The following is a 16,064-nucleotide window of genomic DNA, read 5'->3' as shown; positions in this document are numbered from 1 at the left end:
GGGTCTTTTCCAATGATTTCATTTCATTTTGCAAAAGTCATACACAGATACAGGATCTGTTCATATAGTGCCTATCAAATTAAGCTATAGTATAGTCAAGACGGACAAACACTGACCTGTGCAAGCATGCTATGTGTCACACAGTCCATTATTATTGAGTGGCTGCCCTTTGTTCTTCTATGTTGAGTGTAACCTAATCACCGTTTCATATCCTTCATGGCTATCGCACATGGGACATTTACAATCTTCAACCTTTGTATAGCTAAAACAACAACCAGCTGCAACTGGTGTTTCTGTCTCCGTATCCACAGGTAAATGGGCAAAACCTCATTCAACACTCCACGCTCATCAACCATTGATCAGACATGATGTTTAGATGATTCTGCGGCCTATTTAGAGTTAAAACTGTGGTAGGCAACTTTGGAGAAACCAACAAGAGACAGTTAGATTTTTGAAGTATCACACCCACACCCTCCCTTCAGGCCTCACTCCAAGGTTACTCCCCTAAAACACATGTTCATGCGCAGGGAGTGCACAGGCAGAGTGCACGCTGTTAGTATGACAGCATCATTCAATCAATTTCAATAAATATAACAAAAAAAATGCTTTTGAAATAAATTGCCAAACCCAGCTTTAATATTGTCTTTCTTGCTAAGATGGGTAATTTTCTGAAGTGTAGCTTTTAGGTTTCTAATCTGTGATTGATTTACAAGACAAAATGAGAGAATCCTCATGGTCCACACTGCAACTGTGGCCGATAAACTAGTTCTACCTGATCCACATTAAACAGGCAGACCGTAGGCACTCAGCAACATGGGCTGCGGTTAGAAAGATGGTGTGGGCCGTAATGTAACAGCTGCAGAGAAGAATATGCTGTCCATCACTAGGTGTGACTATGTTAAAGGTGCATTACTGCTTTTCTAATCAGATTTCTTCACTGACTTCTGCAGTGAAACTAATAAAAAAGGCTGTTGCACAAAGCATTAGTGGCTTGTATTCAGTCACTTATCCTGACAACTACAACTAACAACTAACTGTGACTGCCTGACACACACACTGCTGCGGATTTATAAAAGCACAGCCTGTTGTTATATATGGTGCCCATTTGCAATAGAAGCATTGGATACAGCTAGGTTAAACTCGAGTCACAAAATATTCTTAAATAATTTTGACTGAGAACTATGATAGAAATGTCTTATTTCTACATAAACTGTGCAAAGAAAATGCTTTATATGTCAAAGGTCCCACAAACAGTTTCACTTTTATTTTTCATAACAGATTGTAAATAAATTTTAAATGAGGAAAAAAATTTGCTTTTACAAGCAGATCCATTTTCACGTCAAAAAAACTATTTAAAAAAGTATAAAAATCTATATTTGAAAGACTATCTAAACTTTGATGAATTGACACAAATCAAATTAGCCACAACTCAACCAGTTAGCAGTTGGGTTGCAGTTCATGTGAAGCAAAAGGCAGCATCAATGTAGACACAGCAAATTAAAAGACAGCTGCAGATCCGCACTGAGCGGCATGAACAGAGGTGAAATCTCCCTATTACACTCATTTCACCAAGACTTTATACAGTTTCCACTTGTTACTGTGGTTAACTGTTTACGCTAGCCATGCCACAAGATATAAACAGCTCAATATAGGAGATGCAAATGGAAGCAGTAAATTTAGCCATATTGAAGAAGACAGTCTGTTTGAAATATATGATAACATTTAGTGAGCTCACATGATACATGATACTGGCAGACAGACAGTGAATTAGGCTGCAGGAGTAGTTTGAAAAGTGGACATTTATGTACTTTGTAGTGGATCAGCCAGTGTGGATTTGTTCATTTTATATCAAATAAATTTGGAGGTCCCAAATTCGTTCTCTCTCCCTGAGAGAAAGAAAAGGAGGGGGGCTGAGATATCAACCCTCAACAGACAGCTGAAGCGATCCCAAAGTAAAGGTTTGGTTTCCCTAAGTGCTGTTTTGAGCAGTTTGATCGTAAAACTTGCCACCTTTGGTGCAGCCGAGATAAGACTCGATGCCTGACTGTTAAAATGACAAACCAGGAAATAACTTTCTCCTGAACAGCCTATCAGAACTCTTTTAGGAGGGAGGGCAGGAAACCCTAAACTACCCCACCACACACGTAACCATGGCAACTGACCTTCCTCTTTGTTTAATTACCTCACATCAAAAGATATTCTCCTCTTCACACCCAGATGTGAATTGGTGAGAAACTCCAGACGCCGGAGAAAGGACACAGTCCACATTCCTTTGTGTGGACAAAGGAATACTGTCTCCTCAAAACTTGCGTCACCTTGTTTAATTAAATAATCTTTGTTAAGTTACTAAACAGGTATTTCCACTCCATTAAAGTAGCTATATTACTGTGTTGTTGCTATTGAAAAGAATCCATATAAGTTAATTTCGCAGTGTTTTAATTTTCAGCAATGATTCCTGACATTTGTTTAAGTGATGTTTTTAACTAATGCTTTATTTCCAGCTCCTTCTGACTCCTTATACTTAGAAATGATATATAACCGAAATGTTATCCTGTGTTAAATAATTAATTTCCCCAGCTCCTAAGCAAATGATTGTTTAAAGAAATAATCATTTGCTATCTTTAGTCTCCTCATGGAACCAGAGTTACCCCAAGAGGAAAAATAAGTATTACATGCCATCGTTCTGAAATGCCGTTTTTGATGTATAATTGTAACTCTGTATTTATCCGTTCATAATCTGATGCCATGTTGGTGTAACTTGCTTATATTCTCCAAGTAAGAATGTGTAACAGCCAATATTATCCAGGAAGCTAGTTAAGTTCCTTTCATCCGATGTGATTCCTATACAATGCTAACCATTTTTAATGTTTAACTGCTGACAATAACTTAATAGTTTCCTTCTTAGCAAATGCTTAAAACCAAGAACGGTATAACCGTTTGACATTAAAGGTTTGATTGTGGGAAGATATTTGATTAAAATACACGCAAAAAGACTTTTAAAATAGACTTTACAGTTAAACACGCCCCAAGGGGCCTGACAATCAAATCAGCAGAGCTCTTTGTTGCTCGCTCTCTTTTTGCTCTTTGCTCTTCTCCTCACTTCCCTTGGACTTCGGCACGCGCTCAGTGTGCTCCGTCTCCCAGCAACGCCCTAAGAAGTCCGGCCCGGCTTGCAACGAAGATTCCTTTGTTCTTTTCAAGCCACACACGTGAAGCGTCGCGACCTCGGCTTTTCCCTCGTTTGCAGCAACTAACTTGCTTTATATTTTCTGTTTTGTTTGTTAAAAGTTATCAGACCGTTAAGTCACACAATTTTAATTAAAGAACGACCAAGTTCTTTTAAGCTTTATTCCGTCGCGTTAACTTACACTGCTCCCACCGAAGGACGGACCCAGCCACGTGGGCCCGTCTTGCCAGCAGTAACCCAAAGGACATCCAAACCAGAACAGAGCCTAACTGCCAGGCCGAGGACGGTCGCCACTGGAGTGTTTTTCTTCATTCAGCCACGGAGAACCCCTGGAAATTTCCCTAGCAGAAAGCCAAGAATCAGGCAGCTAGCGTGGGGACCCGTGCAACCGGCCTAAGGCAGGCCAACGACACCCACTAAGGCAAACCAAGGCATTTTGTGGTTGAGTTGATGTCCAATAGTCTGTTAATCAATTATCTTTAATCCTTAAAACTCATAGCCAAATTTAACTGAGTTATTATCATAGTTTGCGTTTATTAGTTGCCCTTATGAATCAAATTCTCCCCGCAAGAGAACCCAATTTACATAGAACTCATTACACTCATTGTTTGCCTTAGGTTTGTTTAGCTATTGTTTATTCCTTTGATGTATATTTAACCGCATTTATATCCATCTTTAGTTAGTTAATACATTTCACCGTAATCACAGGAATTGTGTGTGTGTATTGTTTAACTCCAAGTCCCTGTCACGGAGGACTTACTCTTTCGACATGAGATTGACTGATTGATTTAAGATAATTGAGCAATTATTAACTAACTGATCACTAGTGAATAGTTGTATAATTATTAAAACCTATACCCAGGGAGTCCTGGAGGGCCTGGGCGAACGGAATTCAGGTGGTGCCCCGCGAACGAGAGTTTATGAATAATTCTGAATATTAATAGTCATAATTTGTCTTATTACAAAAGTAGGTATGCTACAACTTTTTGCAGTTAAGCCAAGTTGATTCCATTTTAACTATGAACCTGTTTGAAATATTATCTTTATCTGACTAAACATTCAATATACAAATTCATTGCAGTAAAACTCATTATCATCTCCCTTCTCTGATCTGCAATTGGCTGCCTCTGCTCATCTTGAGTCTGCCACTGGCTGTCAGTTCCCGTAAGTCAAGTGACATATTTTCAGCTAGTTGGTTTCAGACAAGCACACATGTACATGAAACTCAACACACACACACACATTCTATTTCGTTTTATTTGTGATAGCTTTATGTTGATGAAAGCAATGAGCAGACACACCCTCTGTATCAGCAGCAGCAGCCAAAGCCAGAGTGAGTGAGCCTGTGAGTAATGAGTGTGTGAGTGAGTGATGTTTAATAAGATCTACCTTGTTCCACTTCGTACATAAGGGACTGGCTAAGCAAAGATGACCGGTGCTCTGTGCCATCAATTAATTCTGCAGGTGTGGTGCATTCTGGGGGGTGTGGCCAGTATCGAGAACATCAATATCTCACAAGGGAAAAGTTCAGCGCTGACAGAATGTAGCAAAACATTTTTTTCAATGGAAACGGTGGTGCCTCGAACACCCTGTTGTGTACGCAAGCGCATAGCATTTTCCTGCCTTTTTAACACAGTTCTGTTTACAAGGAAAAACACTATTCAATGTATTGCCTGCCACTCTAAAGTATCATTTTTTCAATACAGACAGTACGCACCCACTACATATGCACCCTGAATGGCATAATGCACTGATCATACCCTCTGTGAAACACAGAAGCTTGCTCTCCAAGGAGCTGACAATGGAAAACAACAAGTAAATAGGATCTGCAATCACATGTCTCACATCAAACCGTCAGAACAGCCATTTTAATTTGCAAAGTGATTCAAATGACCATGTATTGTGTGTAAGAACAGTACATGTGATAAAGTGGTAGGATTCACTTTATATTACAATACAAATGAGAAAAGCATCAGCATCTGTGTTGATAATAGTAGTTGTACTGGTATTAATAGCAGAAAAGCTAGTCAGGATTTTTAGGACCAATACTAATCACTGACTGGCTCCATCTCTTCAACATTTTCACAGAAAACTCCAGAATAGGGGAACAGTGTAAAAGTAAGAATAAATTTTACTCAAGGCAAATATTCATTAAATGTTATTAAGGTGACGGAGACGGCATCACAGCGTAGGCCAGAGTGGTGGATCACACTGACAACAGTGAGTACACATTACTCTTATATTTCCAAACGTGTTTCCTCCAAAAGCACCTTTTCATTTTCAAAAAAAACCATTGAAATTCGCCATTAGCTTATAAAATGCTATCAGCAGATGATTCAGCATTCAGTACACTTCAGCATGTGGACAAAAGTGTCTTTATTTGCATCTTAGTTTGTATACAGAGTCACAGTCCACCAATGACAACATGAATTCTGCCTGTTTTCCATCACATGCCTAAGTAATAGTAATAGTTGGTATTAGTGAAACAATTTGTTGATTATTTTTCAAGTAAAACTAGCAATATGCGTGTGTGTGTGTGTGTGTGCGTGCGTGCGTGCGTGTGTGTGTGTGTGTGTGTGTGCGTGTGCGTGTGTGTGTGTGTGTGTGTGTGTTAGTTAACACTGCATGACTTAGCTAAAAGGGAGCAGTGAGTCATCAAGGAAGAGGAACATAACGTGCAAAGAAGTAAACAAAAAAGATGAGCACAGTTCTGTCATGTGGATTATTGAGCCAGATCAGATAATTGTATAGGAGGACACAAGTTCTTCTGTCGCAATTCTTAGCAACAGAAGTTAAATTACTTAACGCTTGATTACACAAGCCTCTGTTGAATAAAAAAAATGAATTATACTTTTCATTGTTTCTGTCAAAGAAGCTTTTTTTAAAGCTAAGAAGTTTGACTGCCAAACCAGATTTGACGTCAAACACAAATTCAGCCAAAGTGAGAGAACAAGAAGTCCAGAATAGGCAAACAAATAAATAAGTGCTGAAACATTAAACTTTTGCCAATCTAAATTAAATTGACAACCATTTAAATAATTGATTTATCGTCCAACCAGAGGACATGCAGAGCAACACTTTGCTACAATGTAAAGTACAGCTCAGAAAATGCAAAGAAAGAATAAAAACAGACAACAATTTTAAAACACACATGTAAATAAATACATTTAAAAAATAAGTACTTAATAAATAAAGTTGTAGATTATAACGGGCAATAAAAAAATAAATGAGGTAGTTATTACAAAGGTGGATAATTAAAGAAGCTAATTAAAAGAGATATATAAATTTATGTCTCATTGTATGATTTAATAACTGCCTACAATTATTTATCTACTTTATTTTTAATTTAATTTTTAATCGGATGCTTATTTATTTATTGAGCATTTATTTATTTCTGTATTTATTTCTGAAATTGTCAGTCCCGATAGAGTACACACCTAAGTGAAAATCCAAATCAGTTGAATTTCAGCCTCCGTCTTACTAGCTTTGTTTATTTATACCAAACCTATTAACAAGAACTCCACCAACTCCAACAATAGGACTATGTATTGTTTGCTGGCTTAAACAAAACAGCAACTCTCCTGTCAGTCATGTAGTCTGTCTATGACACATTCAAAAAGTGGTTACAGATTAATATCGTCATAGCTCAAGGAAAAGTTTGCTTCAGGAGACTAAAGATAACATCTTTTGCTGGTTTGACTTTCCACTAATATATTTAATCAGACTTTGGGAGAGAAAAGCCTGACGAGTTTTTTAGTACTGTGAAAGTTTGACTGCTGAAGGTTTAAAGGTGGCTAAATCTTAACTAAATCAGTTCACATTTTCGATAACAAACAGACTCTAAAAATGTGTCAGCACCTTTTGAGGCTTTGCATCCACCTTTCAAGGTATCATGTGGCAGCTGACAGAGGCCATCTCTGTAGTATATAACACAAGGTGCTGGTGAACCTTCAGCTTCTTATAAAGTTTGATGTATTATTTAGACAACATTTATGGTTTGTTTGCAGTTCAGCTTGGAAAGCCAAGAGGCTAAAAAGACATAAAGGAGAAATTCAAGGCCACAGCAGCAAGGGTACATGGTGTTCCTCAGCTGCCAAAGTTTTGTGGGTCACGCACCCAACCAGGAATAACTAGGAAAGGATGTAATACAGCAACGGCCTTAGTTAGTGCTTTCATTGAAAATTATATGACTTTACCTTTAAATAACATAAAAGATTGTCTTTTTGGTTTGAGTATCTGTACAGTATCTGTCCTTTCCTACAATAAACTCAGATAACACAACATCATTGCACAGGTGCAGGTTATGATTTGCATTTCACATTAAATATCAGTCTTTCACTATGATTTTATCTGGCAGAAGGATTACTGTTGTTTTTAACACACTATGTGTTCCACATCTGAGGTAGGTACTAGGAACAGAAGCAGCCAGTTCCAGAGATGTATGCCCTGTCAAAAATTATATTTCCTAAGGGTGATTACCTCAAAGCTCTTGAATACTTTGATCAAATGTACTTTGCACTTTTTATGATTAACAGTCTTTACTGTGTTAACAAAATGCAAAACATACAGTTACAACATAAACACATCCCCTCCCTTTCTGATCCCCCCAACTCATCATCACCACATATGCAATAGGCCTCGGTTGTCTACTTAGGGACACATCGTCCCACAGAAATCAAGACCAAAATTAAACCAAAAGAACATAAGTGTTTTTAGACTGACCCCCAGCATCACAGACCGAAGAAGAGTTAAATAGATAAAGACAGCAACAGTTAAATTTCACTTAAGTAAAAATAGCAATAAGACAAAGAAAAATATTCCATTCAAGTAAAAAAGCATAATTATAAGCAACAAAATGTAAAAGTACTTATAATGCAAAATGGCCCCATATAGAGTATTAAAATCAATCCATTCATTTGTATACATTTTCAGGTTGCCCAGAGGAGGCTCATTTTAACAACTTTAAATACTAAGTGTGGTAATGTTCTTTTTAAACCTGCAAAATCTTAAGTTACTACCTTCATCTGTTAAATGTAGTTTAGTAAAAATGTAAAATGTAGCAGAGTAGAAGATAATGGTTACAAAAATTCCTGCCAGCATCATTATAGAGGTTTTAAAACAATCATGACGACATTTGCTAAACATGACAACTTTATAATCAAAGAGCAACAGCAGTCACAATGAGATTATTGGAGTGCCTATTTACTGACTGAATTACAGCCAAGAAGTACAACCAAGAAAATGTATTAGAATTTGACCCAAAACAGATTTCTCCTTGTAAATCTGGTCAGAGCAGGATTGTGTATTTCTAATGTAATTGAAGTCATTAAAATTCATGTTAAATCCATCATATTTCCATTATGTTCTGTTAAATTAAGCACCGTGGCCGTTGTGGGACACTGTGTGAGTGTTGTGACATTAAAGCACTGAATTGTATAGATATTTATTTTAATATTGCTAAAGCAATCCTAACTCCAGTGTTGTAACTCGGGTAAAGGCTGCATGGCAACATATCAACAGCAGGTAAGGGAGGGGAGACACACACCTTTCCTCTCTGACTCACACTTTTCTTCATCTCACCCTCTTTCTGACCTCCTGTCAGTCTGGCGTTCATACTGTTATCACCTCTGTCACCTTCTCTCTCCAATATTACTGCCTAAATGTAAAGCCAGAAAGCTAAACAAACAAATAAACAGCAGGTGATTTGCTAATTGTTGTTAATACTGAGCAGGGGGAACAAGTTCAGTACCTAATTGAAGGCGTTCCTCTGTGTTTCATCAGGCTTCAGATGAGACAATGGTTGGTATGCCTGCACCACTGACTTAACGATCACCCTACTTTGGCCCATTGTCTTGTAGAGAATGTCATGTCTATTGATTGCAAGACCTTTCATGTTACTGCTCTAGCTGATAGTGTGATTAAAAACGAACTTACACAACATTCATTCACAATGTACATCTTGAACCTGCAAAAATCCTCTTTATTGTCTTTTTAAAAGAAAACCTAGATTACAACATTCCTCCTTTGCGCATGATACTTGCTGTTTAGGTAGATGATTCACTTAGAACTGCAAAGGAAAAAAAAAAATCTTCAACAGGAGAAGCGTCCTAAGGTATTTACATATCAAATTCCAGGTTACTCTGTTTCTGAATCCATGAACCACTATTTAATGGAAACACATGAACTTGAGAAAACAATTCAGACACACCTTGTTAAAGGAGAGCAGGAGGACTGAATAATCTTATTTTCTAAAGGATAACAGCATCAAGTAGAAAGACAAAAGGAGTGCTCTGACAGACAAAAAACAAAGGAGATGGATAGAGTGGGGCGGCACTGTGGCCTGGTACCATCACAACACAGAAACTACAGTCAGCCTCTGCTGCGAGGGGGAGGGGAAGTGGGTGGATGAATTAAATGAACGTATTCAAGAGGAATAAAATTGATTTTGAGGGCAATAGGGGAATAAGTGTGATTTTTATCAATAATAGAAGATGTATCCATGATCTCTGATAAATAGCCTGATGAGACGACCAGTTAACCATGATGCTTCAGCAATTACAAACACACAAAGAAGTAGCTGAATCTGGGTAGTGGTCCAGGCTCCAGGTTGCTGCCACTTTTTTTGTCACCCTTTGTGTTGATCCCAAAGTTAAGCTGGTGGGAATGAAGAGGAACCAAAAATGGCGAAAGTGGGTTAAACATTATATGGCATTGTGGGGTTTTGGGCTGACTGATAGAAAACAGGGTTAAGGCTGATCAAGACAGATAAAATAACTGGAACAGAGTTGAAGAGCGAAGAGGGTGGGCTATGGCAAAGGTGAAGGTTAGACAGGCTGAATGGATGAGCCACACTTACGAAGCACTGCTTACATACAATGCAGAAGAACTAACCGGAAACATCGACCAGTCCCTTATTTTCTAAAATTAGTGTATCTGAGTGCTGATCTCAAACCAGTGCTCTCAAAATATGTATACTTAACTGCATGAAACTTTGTTTTTAGATCAGATAACATGAGGCTCAGAGTTACTGTGGCACTACGAAACTGACTCGGTGGCCAGCCATGACTAAATGGATGTAACTGAAACTATTCATTTCTAAGCACCTGCATCATCAAGAGTCTCTTCCCTTGTGCCTGAAGGCTTAAAGATTAAACCAATCAACCAAATACTAATAAACTTTTTCAGGATAAAATATTAATATTTGACCATTGTCATGGCAAAATTATTCAGCAATTTTATAACACTGTCCAGACTATGAGTTATGACAAACTGAAGAGCCAGTGTAAATCAAACAATTCCCAAGGTCTGATTAACTAGTCGACTCTCAGCAACTCTCCCCCCCCTTCCTCTATGCTGTAAAACCTTCCAACCCATAAAAAGCAATTTACAATTTACCCCAAATTTCAAATTGTGCCTGAAGCCTCTAACTGACAATGACCATTTGTTTGGTTTGATTTTTTGCTTTGAGGTTAATTTTTTTTTTTAAACTAATAAACCAAAAAGACACTTTAATCTTTGCCATGTGAGTGCATATCTATCATTGCATTTTATTACTGTGTGTTTTATGGTGATAGCAAGAGTGTTGGAACTAAAGGTGGAGGAACTGTGTGTTTCTATGGGCAGCGACTATGTAAGTAGACTTGGTCATGGTTGGTTTGTGGAGCGGAGATTTTGTAATCAAAAGGATGATGACAGTGGCAATTGCTGAACTACGGCCTTTATTTCCAACTTTTTATTAAAAATTTTAAAACTTATTTGCTCAGTCACTAATTCTGTTTCCCCCTGAAGGTAATATTACCCATCTATTTTGCCCCTAAAATTTGGCAACTGGGTGCCAAAACCTGCATTTCTGGTCAACCACCACTATTAAGTAACTTGACAACTTGCTACCTTTTGTATAATAATCACTGCTGCACACAGACTGTAGCAGTATAGTTATAGATCCCTGGGTTTTGTAAATAAATACAAATATACAACAGGACATCAATAGCATCAGCTCTACAGGTGACCTTAGTGCTAGAAAAAGCTTTCATAACCTCTCTGGTGTCCGGTTACATAGCACATGAGAAGGATCAGTCAGTCATTCTGGGGAGGCTGTGGTGGTTTATCACTCCTATACTGATTTGACGGTCTGGCAACACCCAGAACATTTGGTCTCATACTATAAATATTTCATATTGATTCACTCTGACTTTCTCCTAAATGATTTGCGGCCAGGTACTCCAAACTTGTGCAATCAGGAAGAGGACCCTGGCTTTAGTTTCACTTGTTATCTGTTATCTTATTTGCTGCTCTCATTTCATTTTGCAGGTCCGAGCACAATGTGCCAGAATTATCCATGTACCTACAAAACAATGCATTGACAGAGAGGGAATGTTATCTCCGCCAGGTGTAGCCTGGAGGGTTCATGCATTTGGTTGCATGTGTGTGTGTGTGTGTGTGTGTGTGTATGTGTGTCTCTGTCTGCAGCTAATCACGCCTACTACTGGACTAATCAGCTTGTTGTTGTGCACATCAATGACGGGATACTCAAGGACCTCTCATTGCTATGATTCACAATTGCTGAAAAAACTATTTTACTGACTGAATCTAAAATAAAGCTTAGACATTCGTCATTTCAGCAGTATTCGTCATTTAGCCATAGCAAAAGGCAAGTTCATCTGATATGTTATGATCCACTAAAGCATTTTTCTCCCGTCTCTACTGTAAGGGAACCAGGGAGGGACAATTTAGTGAAATTCAACTTTAATTTGTTTGGGAGAGGGGAGGGAGGGTTTTTTTTATTTTGTGTGGTGTGTTAAAAAAATGTTCTAAATAAAAAAGAATGTTTAAATTCAGAAGTTTACACAGTTAGGCAAACCCTGCACACTCGGTTACAATACCTTTACACTATTCTTGCATTGAAAACTGAGACTACTCCCCACCCACATGACCCCAGATACACCTGACGGAGATCTGTATTCCCTTCTAGCCTCTGTACATGGCCAACATGGGATAAGATGTGTGAGTAGAGGACAAGGGTGTGAAATAAATAAAATGTTAAAATAAAAAAATGTAAATAAAAGTGCATGTGTGAGCAGCTGAAAACATCTTTATTATCTTATCTCTTATTGTTATCTCTTGATGTAAAATCATAAATGTCCATTGTGACCTGCTACAAACTGGGTGTTGTGACAATTGTGTGTATGTTTGTTTGTGTGTGTGTTTCTGAGGGTGTGTCAAGATACATCCCCTGGTAGACTGCATGTGGACTGATTGCGGTTGAAGTTCAGTAACACTGTGAAAAGTTCAATAACACTGAAAAGGCCATGAGCTCTGAATACCTGTGTGGCACATGGATCAGTCACACAGATTACAGCAAATGTAAGAGAAAATGCTTTATTTACAAATGCAACAGTAGTTGCTAACCCAAGTCTGTTGACCTTTATAATGCTATTTAACACATTATCAATTCTTTAAACCCATGACTCAATACATTATAAAAGTAAGCTTCATCATCTCATGTAGGTCTCAGACATGTTCAGGGAACCAGAGTAAAACTTGTAACCATTCTCTACATCTGTCTGTGTTTAGTCTTATCAACTAGCAAACTTTAGTTAATGTAATGTAGTTTTCATCTAACTGAAGCAAACGTTTGAAATGTCACATTTAAAAAAATGAGAATTAGGTGCCTTTCTATCATAATCATATCTGTAAATGGGAAACAAACGGAGTGGCTCAGGCCGAACCACACAACACTATTTCAGCTGTTCCAGCCACCATGTGGGTGTCAGGTAACGTTTAATGACTTGCCCACAGAACATTCAGCTAACTTTCTAGTTCGACAAGACGTGTTGTTGTTGTTGTGATGTTAGCTATGGCAGCTGGAGAGTTGTATCATTGTCTGGAGCTACTGTGTTGCTCTGGGACCGTCTCGTCCTCTCATGTTTACTTTGCAGCAGCAAGTAGCAACAGCTTGCTAAACCACAACCCAGCTAACGTTAGTTACATTACTTGCTGTGTCGTTGTTCACTCTATATCATGGTATTTGTCATGGTGTTTGATTTCTTCAGAATAACTTACCCCATCATTTATGAATCAGAGAAAAATCCTGTTCATAATATTTAATTGAATTTACTAAAACTATTTTATATTGGGATATATATCGTTATTGGGATATGAGATTTTAATCATATCGCACAGGCCAAATAATAAATATAGTTTAGTTGTCTATATATCACTTTATTTACAATGAGAATTTTGTTTGGGATTGTAACTTTTTTAACTAAAAATGAAACCATGAATTTAGAAAGTACGTTCTGCATGGCTGTAACAAACAGAGTAGAAGAAGTAGAGATCATCAGCCAGACACAAAACCAGTTATTTGCAAACCGCCAATAAACAGATAAGAAGAAGAAGAAGAAGAAGATGAAGAAGACGAAGCTTCTCCTACTCCACTCGTAGCGGTCATTAAGTTAAATGTTCGCTGCGTCAGGGCTTATTCAGAAAAAAGGTGTTTCCATCACCCATTAAGCACATCACTCTTTTTCAAAAAAGGCAAAATCTACCTCAAGCTGACAGACATTGAGATTTACTCAACAATGAATCAAAATTGAATCAAAATCATTGGCATACTGAAGGTGCAATATGTTTAATTAAGTACAGTATGGCATCACCTTCTGTGAATAATAGGTTTAATTAATGTGTAATTTGATAAAGGCGAAATGTGTCAAAATACCATTTTAAATTAAACATCGTCGTGCTGCACAAATGCCCTGGCCTACACATCATATTCTACAGACCTTAGAAAACCTCTTTGTTTGGTACAGATTCTTGCAGAAATCCCACCGTGATCATTTAAATATATTTTTCAATGAAAATGGGATTATGTAAAAATTATCATTCCCTCTAATATCGCAAAGCAACTGCAATGTCAGTCAAAATAATCACAATGAGATCTTTTTTTTTTTAATAGTTCAGCCCTGGTGCCTTGCTTTGCTATTCAGATTTGATACGGATGACATCAGTGTCTGCAGGAAGATCACAACTGTGTGTAAAGGTTGACTGCTCTCACGGCTCACACCCAGCTAGATGAGGGAAAGGTAGCAAAACACACCTCTCCCGGGTTCAGCCAAAGACATAGCCACACCAATACCACTTTGCAATCTTGTCACACAACAGCCTTTATCTAACGATGAACTAGTTCGCTGCTCCTTAATTAGCCAACCGCACGGCTAGATTAGGAGAAATATGGCCGAACCATCAGACACACAGGTGCTGTGAGGAGTGTCTTTGTGTGCAGGTGTGTTTATGGGTTTACAGAGATAGGAAAGTGGACAGGAAAAGGAAGCATGCATTTCCTCGTGACTGATGTGATGATTCACTGTCACAGGTTCAAATTTATCCCTCCCCTGAAATTGTTGTCAGCCTGCACATTTAGGGTGAGATAGCCTACTACACCAGAAAAAAAGAAACCAACGCCGGCTAGTCAGCTGGAGCTGTTTGTGGTGTTTCCTACGTGTGTCCGATGCCGGTAGAGGCTGTTGAAGATGGCACGAAGCAGGTTGAAGAAAGCTTCAGTAATGTGCTCCTTTTCAGTAACGTATATTCTGCTCTAACAAAAATAATTTCCAGAGCAAACTTTCTGAGCCAATAAAAAAGTGTTAACACCATTACTTCCACTCTATAGAAACGGCACAGCTCACTAATAATCTTACAATAAATGTTGTTAAAAATTAATAACCAAATTGAATAATGAGTGCATACACTGTACAACGCGTCCACAATACATGTAACATCCATCTGTTGTTACTGTGGTTTGTCTGTCAATGCCTTAAATCCTCCTATGTTGAGTCAATTTTGACACCAGAACTCCTATACACACATCCAGCGTGGTGTGTCTAAGCCATTTGTCTGGGAGACACTGAGAAAGGAATGAGGATATATGGATGGAGTGACCTGTGTGTGTGTGTGTGTGTGTGTGTGTGTGTGTGTGTGTATGTAGGACTATAACGTGGTTCGAAGTTGACCTTCGAATTCTAAATCAACATCCGAATGCTGCTCATCCTGTAAAGACGTTCTATCACTGATGTGACATCCGTTACAGCCCTAATGTGTACATAGATAATGAAATCACTCGTCTCCCTTTAACCTAAAGAACCAGACAAACCCGAATGTCTCTCTCTCTGTTGCATGTTTGTTTGTTTACGTGTGTGTAAGCATCAGAAGCAGTAGCCAGCCAGTTTGTGCAGAAAGTGTCACGTTCCCACATACTAGTTAGCGCCATATAAATGGTGTTAAATCGTAAATGGTATGTACTTGTATAGTGCCTTTCTAGTCTTTCTGACCACTCAAAACATTTTTGCAATACATCACTTACACTGAGGCCAAGGTGCTATCTGCCATCAGAACAGAAATACACATTCACACACAGATGGAACAGCCATCTGGATCAATTTAGGGTTCAGTATCTTGCCCAAGGAAACTTCGACACGCAGACTGGAGGAGCTGGGTATCTAACCACCGACCTTCTGAGAAGCGGACAACTGCTCTCCCCCTGAGCCATAGCCGGCCGTTCTGTATATATTATTAAAATTCTCATTAACATTAGAGGAATCCACATGGCCAGAACTCGTCCACAGAGAAGCGCACATCCAGCTTGGATGTGTGTAAGTCATTTTAAAAGATGGGGTATGCGATACGAATCCAATGCCGGTCTTTCAGTCAAATTCAGTGACTATCTCCTTGCGGCTGTAATAAATGTGGTGTAGCTCTGGCTCTGGAAATTGGAGATAAACAAAAGTGGCCTGGACAGAGCACACAACACTATTCCAGCCATGATTTGTCTGTAAGGTAACATTAAAGGACTCAACCACCAACATTCAGCTTACTTTCTAGT

At 38.4% G+C, this 16,064-nt stretch overlaps 1 protein-coding gene across 1 annotated transcript in view; it reads right to left on the bottom strand.

The window, feature by feature from the left end:
• Nucleotides 1-16,064, bottom strand: part of fa2h (fatty acid 2-hydroxylase) — a 29,652-nt gene that overhangs the window by 6,919 nt on the left and 6,669 nt on the right. The gene's annotated exons all lie outside the window — the stretch shown is intronic.

This window comes from Micropterus dolomieu, linkage group LG22, assembly GCF_021292245.1.
Source record: "Micropterus dolomieu isolate WLL.071019.BEF.003 ecotype Adirondacks linkage group LG22, ASM2129224v1, whole genome shotgun sequence".
Classification (NCBI taxonomy): domain Eukaryota; kingdom Metazoa; phylum Chordata; class Actinopteri; order Centrarchiformes; family Centrarchidae; genus Micropterus; species Micropterus dolomieu.
This window is presented reverse-complemented; position numbering and strand designations above follow the sequence as displayed.